At 46.3% G+C, this 8,922-nt stretch overlaps 1 long non-coding RNA gene across 1 annotated transcript in view; it reads left to right on the top strand.

Moving 5' to 3' along the window:
- LOC149981319 (uncharacterized) overlaps positions 1 to 135 on the top strand; it is a 13,253-nt gene extending 13,118 nt beyond the window's left edge. The window contains exon 2 of the long non-coding RNA XR_016483406.1: positions 1 to 135. This exon is cut by the window's left edge and continues 1,471 nt beyond it. This is a non-coding gene — a long non-coding RNA (uncharacterized LOC149981319).
- Positions 136 to 8,922: the final 8,787 nt, after the last annotated feature.

Below are 8,922 nucleotides of genomic sequence, written 5' to 3'. Positions count from 1 at the left end.
GCCAGTTTAGCTGTGGGTGATGAGAGCTTATAGTTTATACCATGCTGAGCCTGCCTCACAGTTGGTTTAGATTGCTCATAGAATGGCTGATTTAAGCTTCAGAAAGGACATTTTATGAGTAAAGAATGCAGAAAACTATTTCAAGTAAGTGTGGTATTATTCCTGATTTCAACATGGCTTTACAACTGCATGGGAGACAGTAGCTCATCTACATCTTTCTAGAGTTGTGTTCACCACTCTTTAATCACACTATGGGTCATTGATTCACAGTTTTATGTGCAGGGAGAGATGGGGGAAGGATGGATGGAGAGGGAAGGAATACCTTTCCTTTAGAGCAGGAGGGAAGGAGAGAAGGAGGGATGGAAAATAGGACCTTTCCTTTAGAGATAGAGAGAAGGAGGGATGGAAAAAGGACCTTTCCTTTAGAGATAGAGAGAAGGAGGGATGGAAAATAGGACCTTTCCTTTAGAGATAGAGAGAAGGAGGGATGGAAAATAGGACCTTTCCTTTAGAGATAGAGAGAAGGAGGGATGGAAAAAGGACCTTTCCTTTAGAGATAGAGAGATGGAGAGGGATGGAAAATAGGACCTTTCCTTTAGAGATAGAGGGATGGAGAGGGATGGAAAATAGGACCTTTCCTTTAGAGATAGAGAGAAGGAGGGATGGAAAAAGGACCTTTCCTTTAGAGATAGAGAGATGGAGAGGGATGGAAAATAGGACCTTTCCTTTAGAGATAGAGGGATGGATGGATGGAAAATAGGACCTTTCCTTTAGAGATAGAGGGATGGATGGACAATAAGGACATTTCCTTTAGAGATAGAGGGATGGGTGGATGGAAAAAGGACCTTTCCTTTAGAGAACAGATTTGCTGTAATTACTGAATCACTTCCATATGTGTCCCCGACTGCTTTCTAGCTGCCTGCCCTCACCACCCGTCTCTCTCTCTCTCTCTCTCTCTCTCTCTCTCTCTCTCTCTCTCTCTCTCTCTCTCTCTCTCTCTCTCCTTCTTTCAGTTTCTCCCTCCCCCTCCTGTTTTTTATTTATTTTTGCCTTCACAGAAGTCTTCTCTCTCTCTCCACAGCACTCGGAGCAATTTTGCAAAACTACTGCTTAAACAAAGTCTATCTTAATCAGAACATCTTGGCACATTTGGCTCTACACCGCAACTTGTGGTGATTCAATTAGAACGAGCCAGCCAGGGAGAGAGAGGTAGGGGGGGAGAAACAGACAGAGAGAGAGAGGAGAGAGGGGGTGAAAGAGAGAGGAGAAAGAGGGGGAGAGAGGGAGAGAAAGGGGGGTTTAAGGGCGAGCGAGATAGAGGGAGAGAACGTTGGGGAGGGGGTGAAAGATGGGTGGAAGAATACGAGAAAGAATAAAAAGTGGAAGGAAAGAAAAATAATGTGGTTTTGGGTGAAAGAGAACAGGAAGAGCTTGAAGAGAGGGAAGCAGAACGTAGAGAGAGAGAAAGGGAGAGAGAGAGGGAAAGTGCAGAGAAAGAGGGAGAGAGAGAGAGAGGAAAAGGGAGCAGTGGAAAGAAAGAAAGAGAAATTTAAGCAGAAAGAGGGAGCGCTGTAGTAATGTTTTTTGACAGAGGTGGGTTCGCAGAGGGTTCATGGTGACATCATGGCTGATTTAGAGGAAAGTATAGACAGGAGAGCCATTCACCTTTCATTGGTCACACATGTTAGGGAATAGGTCTATGTGCTCACGAACTGGCACACATGCCTGCCGCTAACTGTGTGGACAACCCTTCATTGCACCCCCAAAATACACTCTCACGCACATACGGACACACACTCACAGCTTCCTTTGGTGTATAAACTCATGCTTATTGTTTTTTTTAGCATAGTAGTAGTGCTAGTGGTGGTGGTGGTGGTGGTGGTGGTAGTAGTGGTAGTAGTGGTGGTGGTAGTAGTTGTGGTGGTGGAAGTAGTAGTAGCGTGAGTGATGGTAGTAGTGGTGGTGGTAGTAGTACTGGTGGTGGTAGTAGTGGTGGTGGTGGTAGTAGTGGTTAAGGTGGTAATGATAGTGGTTGTGGTAGTGGTAGTAGTACTGGTGTTAGTAGTATAATTGGTGGTGATAGTGGTGGTGGTAGTAGTGGTGTTAGTAACCACTACTACTACCACCAGTACTACTAGTAGTGGTGTTGGTGGTAGTGATAGTGGTATTGGTTGTGGTAGTAGTACTGGTGGTGTTGGCAGTAGTACTGGTGGTAGTAGTAGTAGTGGTGGAGGTGGTGGTGGTAGTAGTGGTGGTAGTAGTGGTAGTAGTGGTGGTGGTAGTGGTTGTGGTAGTCGTAGTTGTGGTGTTGGTAGTTGTACTGGTGGTGGTGGTGGTGGTAGTTGTATTACTAATAGTGGTGGTAGTAGCAGTAGTGGTGGTAGTTGTGGTAGTAGTAGTACTGGTGGTAGTAGTAGTAGTGGTGGCAGTGCTGGTAGTGGTGGTAGTTGTGGTAGTAGTAGTAGTAGTAGTGGTGGTGGTAGTAGTGGTGGGGGAGGTGGTGGTAGTGGTGGTAGTAGTGTTGGTAGTGGTAGTCCTGGTTGTAGTAGTTGTGGTAGTATTGGTGGTGGTAGTTGTAGTTGTAGTAATAGTACTGGTGGTGGTGGTAGTGGTGGTAGTAGTAGTGGTAGTATTGGTGGTGTTTGTGGTGATGGTAGTAGTAGTGGTGGTGGTGGTGGTAGTGGTGGTGGTGTTTGTAGTGGTGGTGGTGGTAATATTGGTACTGGTGGTAGTAGTAGTTCTGATTGTAGTAGTAGTAGTGGTGGTGGTAGTGGTGGTAGTAGTGGTGGTAGTTGTGGTAGTAATTGTATTGGTGGCGGTGCTGGTAGTGGTGGTAGTTGTGGTAGTAGTAGTAGTAGCGGGGGTAATGGTAGTAGTGGTGGTGGAGGTGGTGGTAGTAGTAGTGGTGGAGGTGGTGGTCGTGGTGGTAGTAGTGGTGGTGGTAGCAATAGTGGTGGTGGTAGTGGTGGTAGTAGTAGTACTGATTGTAGTAGTAGTAGTAGTGGTGTTGGTAATGGTGGTAGATGTGTCAGTAGTAGTAGTGGTGGTATTTGTAGTGGTAGTAGTAGTAGTAGTAGTGGTGGTAGTAGCGGTCTTAGTGGTGGCAGTAGTGGTTTTGGTGGTATTTGTAGTGGTGGTGGTGGTAGTAGTGGTGGTGGTTGTAGGATGTGGTGGTAATAGTGGTGGTGGAGGTAGTAGTAGTGGTGGTGGTGGAGGTGGTGGTGGTGGTAGTAGTAGTGGTGGTTGTGGTGGTAGTAGAGGTGGTGGTAATAGTGGTGGTGGTGGAGGTAGTAGTAGTGGTGGTGGTGGTGGTAGTGGAGGTGGTGGTAGTAGTAGTTCTGATTGTAGTAGTAGTAGTGGTGGTGGTGGTGGTAGTGGTGGTGGTGGTGTTTGTAGTGGTGGTGGTGGTTATTGGTAGTGGTGGTAGTAGTAGTTCTGATTGTAGTAGTAGTAGTGGTGGTGGTAGTGGTGTTAGTAGTGGTGGTGGTGCTAATATTGGTAGTGCTGGTAGTAGTAGTTCTGATTGTAGTAGTAGTACTGGTGGTGGTAGTGGTGGTAGTAGTGGTGGTAGTTGTGGTAGTAATTATATTGGTGGCGGTGCTGGTAGTGGTGGTAGTTGTGGTAGTAGTAGTAGTAGTGGGGGTAATGGTAGTAGTGGTGGTGGAGGTGGTGGTAGTAGTAGTGGTGGAGGTGGTGGTTGTGGTGGTAGTAGTGGTGGTGGTAGCAATAGTGGTGGTGGTATTTGTAGTGGTAGTACTGATTGTAGTAGTAGTAGTGGTGTTGGTAATGGTGGTAGATGTGTTAGTAGTAGTAGTGGTGGTGGTATTTGTAGTGGTAGTAGTAGTAGTGGTAGTGGTGGTAGTAGCGGTCTTAGTGGTGGCAGTAGTGGTTTTGGTGGTATTTGTAGTGGTGGTGGTAGTAGTGGTGGTGGTTGTAGGAGGTGGTGGTAATAGTGGTGGTGGAGGTAGTAGTAGTGGTGGTGGTGGAGGTGGTGGTGGTGGTAGTAGTAGTGGTGGTTGTGGTGGTAGTGGAGGTGGTGGTAATAGTGGTGGTGGTGGAGGTAGTGGTGGTTGTGGTGGTAGTGGAGGTGGTGGTAGTAGTTGTGGTGGTAGTGATCATTGTAGTAGTATTTATGGTGGTGGTAGTACTAGTAGGGGTGGTAGTAGTAATAGTGGTGGTGGTAGTAGTGGTGGTAGTAGTAGTAGTGGTGGTTGTAGATATGGTAGTTGTGGTGGTGGTAGTGGTGGTAGTGGTGGTTGTAGATATGGTAGTTGTGGTGGTAGTGGTGGTAGTAGTAGTATTAGTGGTGGTTGTGGTGGTGGTAGTAGTAGTAGTGGTGGTCTTGGTAGTGGTGGTTGTAGTAGTAGTAGTGGTGGTGGTGGTTGTTCTAGTATTAGTGGTGGTGGTGTTGGTGGAGGTGGTATTGGCAGTGGTCATGGTAGTAGTAGTTGTGGTGATGGTGGGGGTGGTGGTAGTAGTGGTGGTGGTGGAGGTAGTAGTAGTGGTGGTGGTAGTGGTCATTGTGGTGGTAGTAGTGGTGGTATTGGTAGTGGTGGTTGTAGTAGTAGTTGTGGTATTGCTAGTGGTGGTTGTAGTAGTAGTAGTGGTGGTGGTGGTAGTGGTAGTGGTCATGGTAGTAGTAGTGTGGTGAGGGTGGTGGTAGTAGTAATAGGTGGTGATGGAGGTGGTGGTGGTAGTAGTGGTGGTGGTGGAGGTAGTAGTAGTGGTCATGGTCGTTGTAGTGGTAGTTGGTGGTATTGGTGGTTGTAGTGGTGGTAGTAGTAGTAGTGGTGGTGGTACTGGTGGTAGTGGTGGTGGTGGTAGTAGTGGTGGTAGTAGCAGTAGTGGGTGTGGTAGTGGAGGTGGTGGTAGTAGTGGTAGTAGTGCTGGTGGTAGTAGTAGTGGTGGTAGTAGCAGTAGTGGTGGTGCTAGTAATATTGGTTGTGGTGGTAGTAGTAGTACTGATTATAGTAGTTGTAGTGGTGGTGGTAATGGTGGTAGTGGTGGTAGTAATGGTGGTAGTTGTGGTAGTAATTGTATTGGTGGTAGTAGTAATATTGGTGGCAGTGCTGGTCATGGTGGTAGTTGTGGTAGTAGTAGTAGTAGTAGTGGTGGTATTGGTAGTGGTGGTTGTAGTAGTAGTTGTGGTATTGGTAGTGGTGGTTGTAGTAGTAGTAGTGGTTGTGGTGGTTGTTATAGTATTAGTGGTGGTGGTGTTGGTAGTGGTGGAGGTGGTATTGGTAGTGGTCATGGTAGTAGTAGTTGTGGTGATGGAGGTGGTGGAGGTAGTAGTAGTGGTAATGGTCGTTGTAGTGGTGGTTGGTGGTATTGGTGGTGGTGGTAGAAGTAGTAGTAGTGGTGGTGGTGATAGTAGTAGTGCTGGTGGTGTTTGTAGTGGTGGTGGTTCTGGTGGTAGTGGTGGTGGTGGTAGTAGTGGTGGTGGAGGTAGTAGTGGTGGTGGTGGTATATGTAGTGGTGGAGGTAGTAGTGGTGGTGGTGTTTGTATTGGTGGTGGTAGTAGTAGTGGTGGTGGTAATAGTGGTGGTGGTGGAGGTAGTAGTAGTGGTGGTGGTGGAGGTAGTGGTGGTGGTAGTAGTGGTTGTGGTAGTGATTGTTGTAGTAGTATTTATGGTGTTGGTGGTGGTGGTGGTAGTACTAGTAGTGGTGGTGGTAGTAATAGTGGTGGTGGTGATTGTAGATGTGATAGTGGTGGTAGTGGTGGTAGTAGTAGTAGTAGTGGTGGTGGTGGTGGTGGGGGTAGTAGTAGTGGTGGTATTGGTAGTGGTGGTTGTTTTTAGTAGTTGTGGTGGTGGTTGTAGTAGTAGTGCTGGTGGTGTTTGTAGTGGTGGTGGTTCTGGTGGTAGTGGTGGTTGTGGTAGTAGTGGTGGTGGTGGTGGTAGTTGTGGTGGTGGTTGTAGTCCTAGTAGTGGTCGTAGTTGTAGTAGTGGGTGTAGTTGTGGTGGTGGTAGTAGTGGTAGTAGTAGTGGTGGTGGTGGTGGTGGTTGTAGTGGTGGTGGTAGTACTATTAGTTGTGGTAGTAGCAGTAGTGGTAGTAGTAGTGGTGGTATTGGTGGTAGTAGTAGTATTAGTAGTGGTGGTGGTGGTGGTAGTAGTAGTAGTAGTGATGTTGGTGGTAGTGGAGGTGGTGGTAGTAGTGCTGGTGATAGAGGTGGTGGTGGTGGAGGTGGTGGTAGTAGTGGTGATGGTGGTGGAGGTGGTGGTAGTGGTAGTAGTAGTGGAAGTGGTCACCTCTGTGTCTAACACACATTATACTGTTCTCCTAGCATCTCATTTTCCTTTGAGTTGTATTCCTCTATGTGTTTATGGTTTCCTTCATGGCATTTGGAGTGTGCTTGTGTTTTGCCAGGAGGCTGAATGAATGATCTCCTTCATTTCACAGGATGTGTATTTAACTCGCTAACTTAAAACTGACTATATGTAAGTGAGTGAGTAGGTAAGTGTATATTTATGTGTGTGTGTGTTCGAGTGTGTGTCTGCATGCGTGACTGCGTCTTTGTGTCTGCATGTACATGTGTGTGTGCACATGGCTGCCTTGCTTCCCCAAGGGACCAAACTTCACATGACATCAATCTGAATCCAGGGAAATAGTGATCTCATTATGGGCATCTTGTAGCTGATTAAAACCTGCCACCAGCTCACTCTCTCTACCTCTCCCTCTCTCTCCCTCTCTCTCTCTCTCTCTCTCTCTCTCTCTCTCTCTGTCTCTCTCTCTGTCTCTCTCTCTCTCTCGCTCTCTCTCTCGCTCTCTCTTTCTCTCCCTCTCTCTCTCTCTCTCTCTCTCTCTCTCTCCCTCTCTCTTTCTCCCTCCCTCCATCTCTCTCTCTTTCCTCCTTCTCTCCCCCTCCACTCTCTGCACCAGCCCACTCCCTCCCCTCCCTCTAACCCCCTCTCTATTCCTCCTGCTCTATCGCTCTAAACCACTCTCCATTGTCTCTCCCACCCCCCCTTCCCCCCTCACTATCTTTCTCCCTCCGTTTCTCTCTCTCCCTGTCCCTCCCTCCCCCCCTTCTCCCTCACTATCTTTCTCCCTCCGTTTCTCTCTCTCCCTGTCCCTCCCTCTTTCTCTCCCTTCATCTCTCTCTCCCACTCACTCCCCGATTCCCCTCCTCTCAACCCTTCCCTCTCTACCAGATTCCCCTCCTCTCAACCTCTCCCTCTCTCCCTGATCCCCCCCTTCCCTCCGTCCTCTCCTCTTTTCTTCTTCAAAGACGAAGTCTTCTGATGCTTTATTGATTTCAAAAAAGTTTTAGACTCAATTTGGCATGAGGGTCTGTTATACAAATGGATGGAAAGTGGTGATGGGCGGAAAACATACAACATTATAAAAATCCATGTACACAAACAACAAGTTAAAATTGTAAAAAAAAACACACATTTCTTTCCACAGGGCCGGGGGGTGAGACAGGGATGCATCTTAAGCCCCACCCTCTTCAACATACAGTACATATCAATGAACTGGCGCGGGCACAAGAACAGTCTGCTGCACCCGGCCTCACCTTACTAGAATCTGAAGTCAAATGTCTACTGTTTGCTGATGATCTGGTGCTTCTGTCCCCAGCCATGGAGGGCCTACAGCAGCACATAGATCTTCTGCACAGATTCTGTCAGACCTGTGCACTGACAGTAAATCTCAGTAAGACAAAAAAAAAATGGTGTTCCAAAAAAGTTCCAGTTGCCAGGACCACAAATACAACTTCCATTTAGACACCATTGCCCTAGAGCACACACAAAACTATACATACCTTGGCCTAAACATCAGCGCCACAGGTAACTTCCACAAAGCTGTGAACGATCTGAGAGACAAGGCAAGAAGGGCCTTATATGCCATCAAAAGGAACATAACATTCTACATACCTATTAGGATCTGGCTAACAATACTTGAATCAGTTATAGAACCCATTGCCCTTTAAGGTTGTGAGGTATGGGGTCCGCTCACCAACCAAGAATTGACAAAATGGGCCAAACACCAAATTGGGACTCTGCATGTGGAATTCTGCAAAAAAATATCCTATGCGTAAAACACCAAATAATGCATGCAGAGCAGAATTAGGTCGATACCGGCTAATGATCAAAACCCATAAAAGAGCCTTTAAATTTTAAAATGAAGTGATTCCCAAACCTTCCATAACAAAGCCATCATTTACAGAGAAATTAACCTGGAGAAGAGCCCCCCTTAGCAAGCTGGTCCTGGGGCTTTTTTCACAAATACAAACAGACCCACAGAGCCCCAGGACAGCAACACAATTAGACCCAACTAAATCATGAGAAAACAAAAATATAATTACTTGACACATTGGAAAGAATTTACAAAAAATCAGAGCAAACTAGAATGCTATTTGGCCCTAAACAGGAGAGTACACAGTGGCAGAATACCTGACCACTGTGACTGACCCAAACTTAAGCGCATTTTTGACTACGTACAGACTCAGTGAGCATAGCCTTGCTATTGAGAATGGCCGCCGAAGGCAGACCTGGCTCTCAAGAGAAGGCAGGCTATGTGCACACTTCCCACAAAATGAGGTGGAAACTGAGCTGCACTTCCTAACCTCCTGCCAAATGTTTGACAATATTAGAGACACATATTTCCCTCAGATTACACAGACCCACAAATAATTCGAAAACAAATTCAATTTTGATAAATTCCAGTATCTATTGGTTGAAATATCACAGTGTGCCATCACAGCAGGAATATTTGTGACCTGTTGCCACAAGAAAAGGCCAACCAGTGAAGAACAAACACCATTGTAAGTACATCCTATATTTATGTTTATTTATTTTCCCTTTTGTACTTTAACTATTTGCACATCATTACAACACTGTATATAGACATATTATGACATTTGAAATGCCTTTATTATTTTGAAACTTTTGTAAGTGTAATGTTTACTGTTTATTTTTTAT

This window comes from Oncorhynchus mykiss, chromosome 9 (genome assembly GCF_057628025.1).
Source record: "Oncorhynchus mykiss isolate SJ-2025 chromosome 9, ASM5762802v1, whole genome shotgun sequence".
Lineage (NCBI taxonomy): Eukaryota > Metazoa > Chordata > Actinopteri > Salmoniformes > Salmonidae > Oncorhynchus > Oncorhynchus mykiss.
The sequence above is the reverse complement of the archived record's forward strand: the minus strand, read 5'-3'. Positions and strand labels throughout refer to the sequence as shown.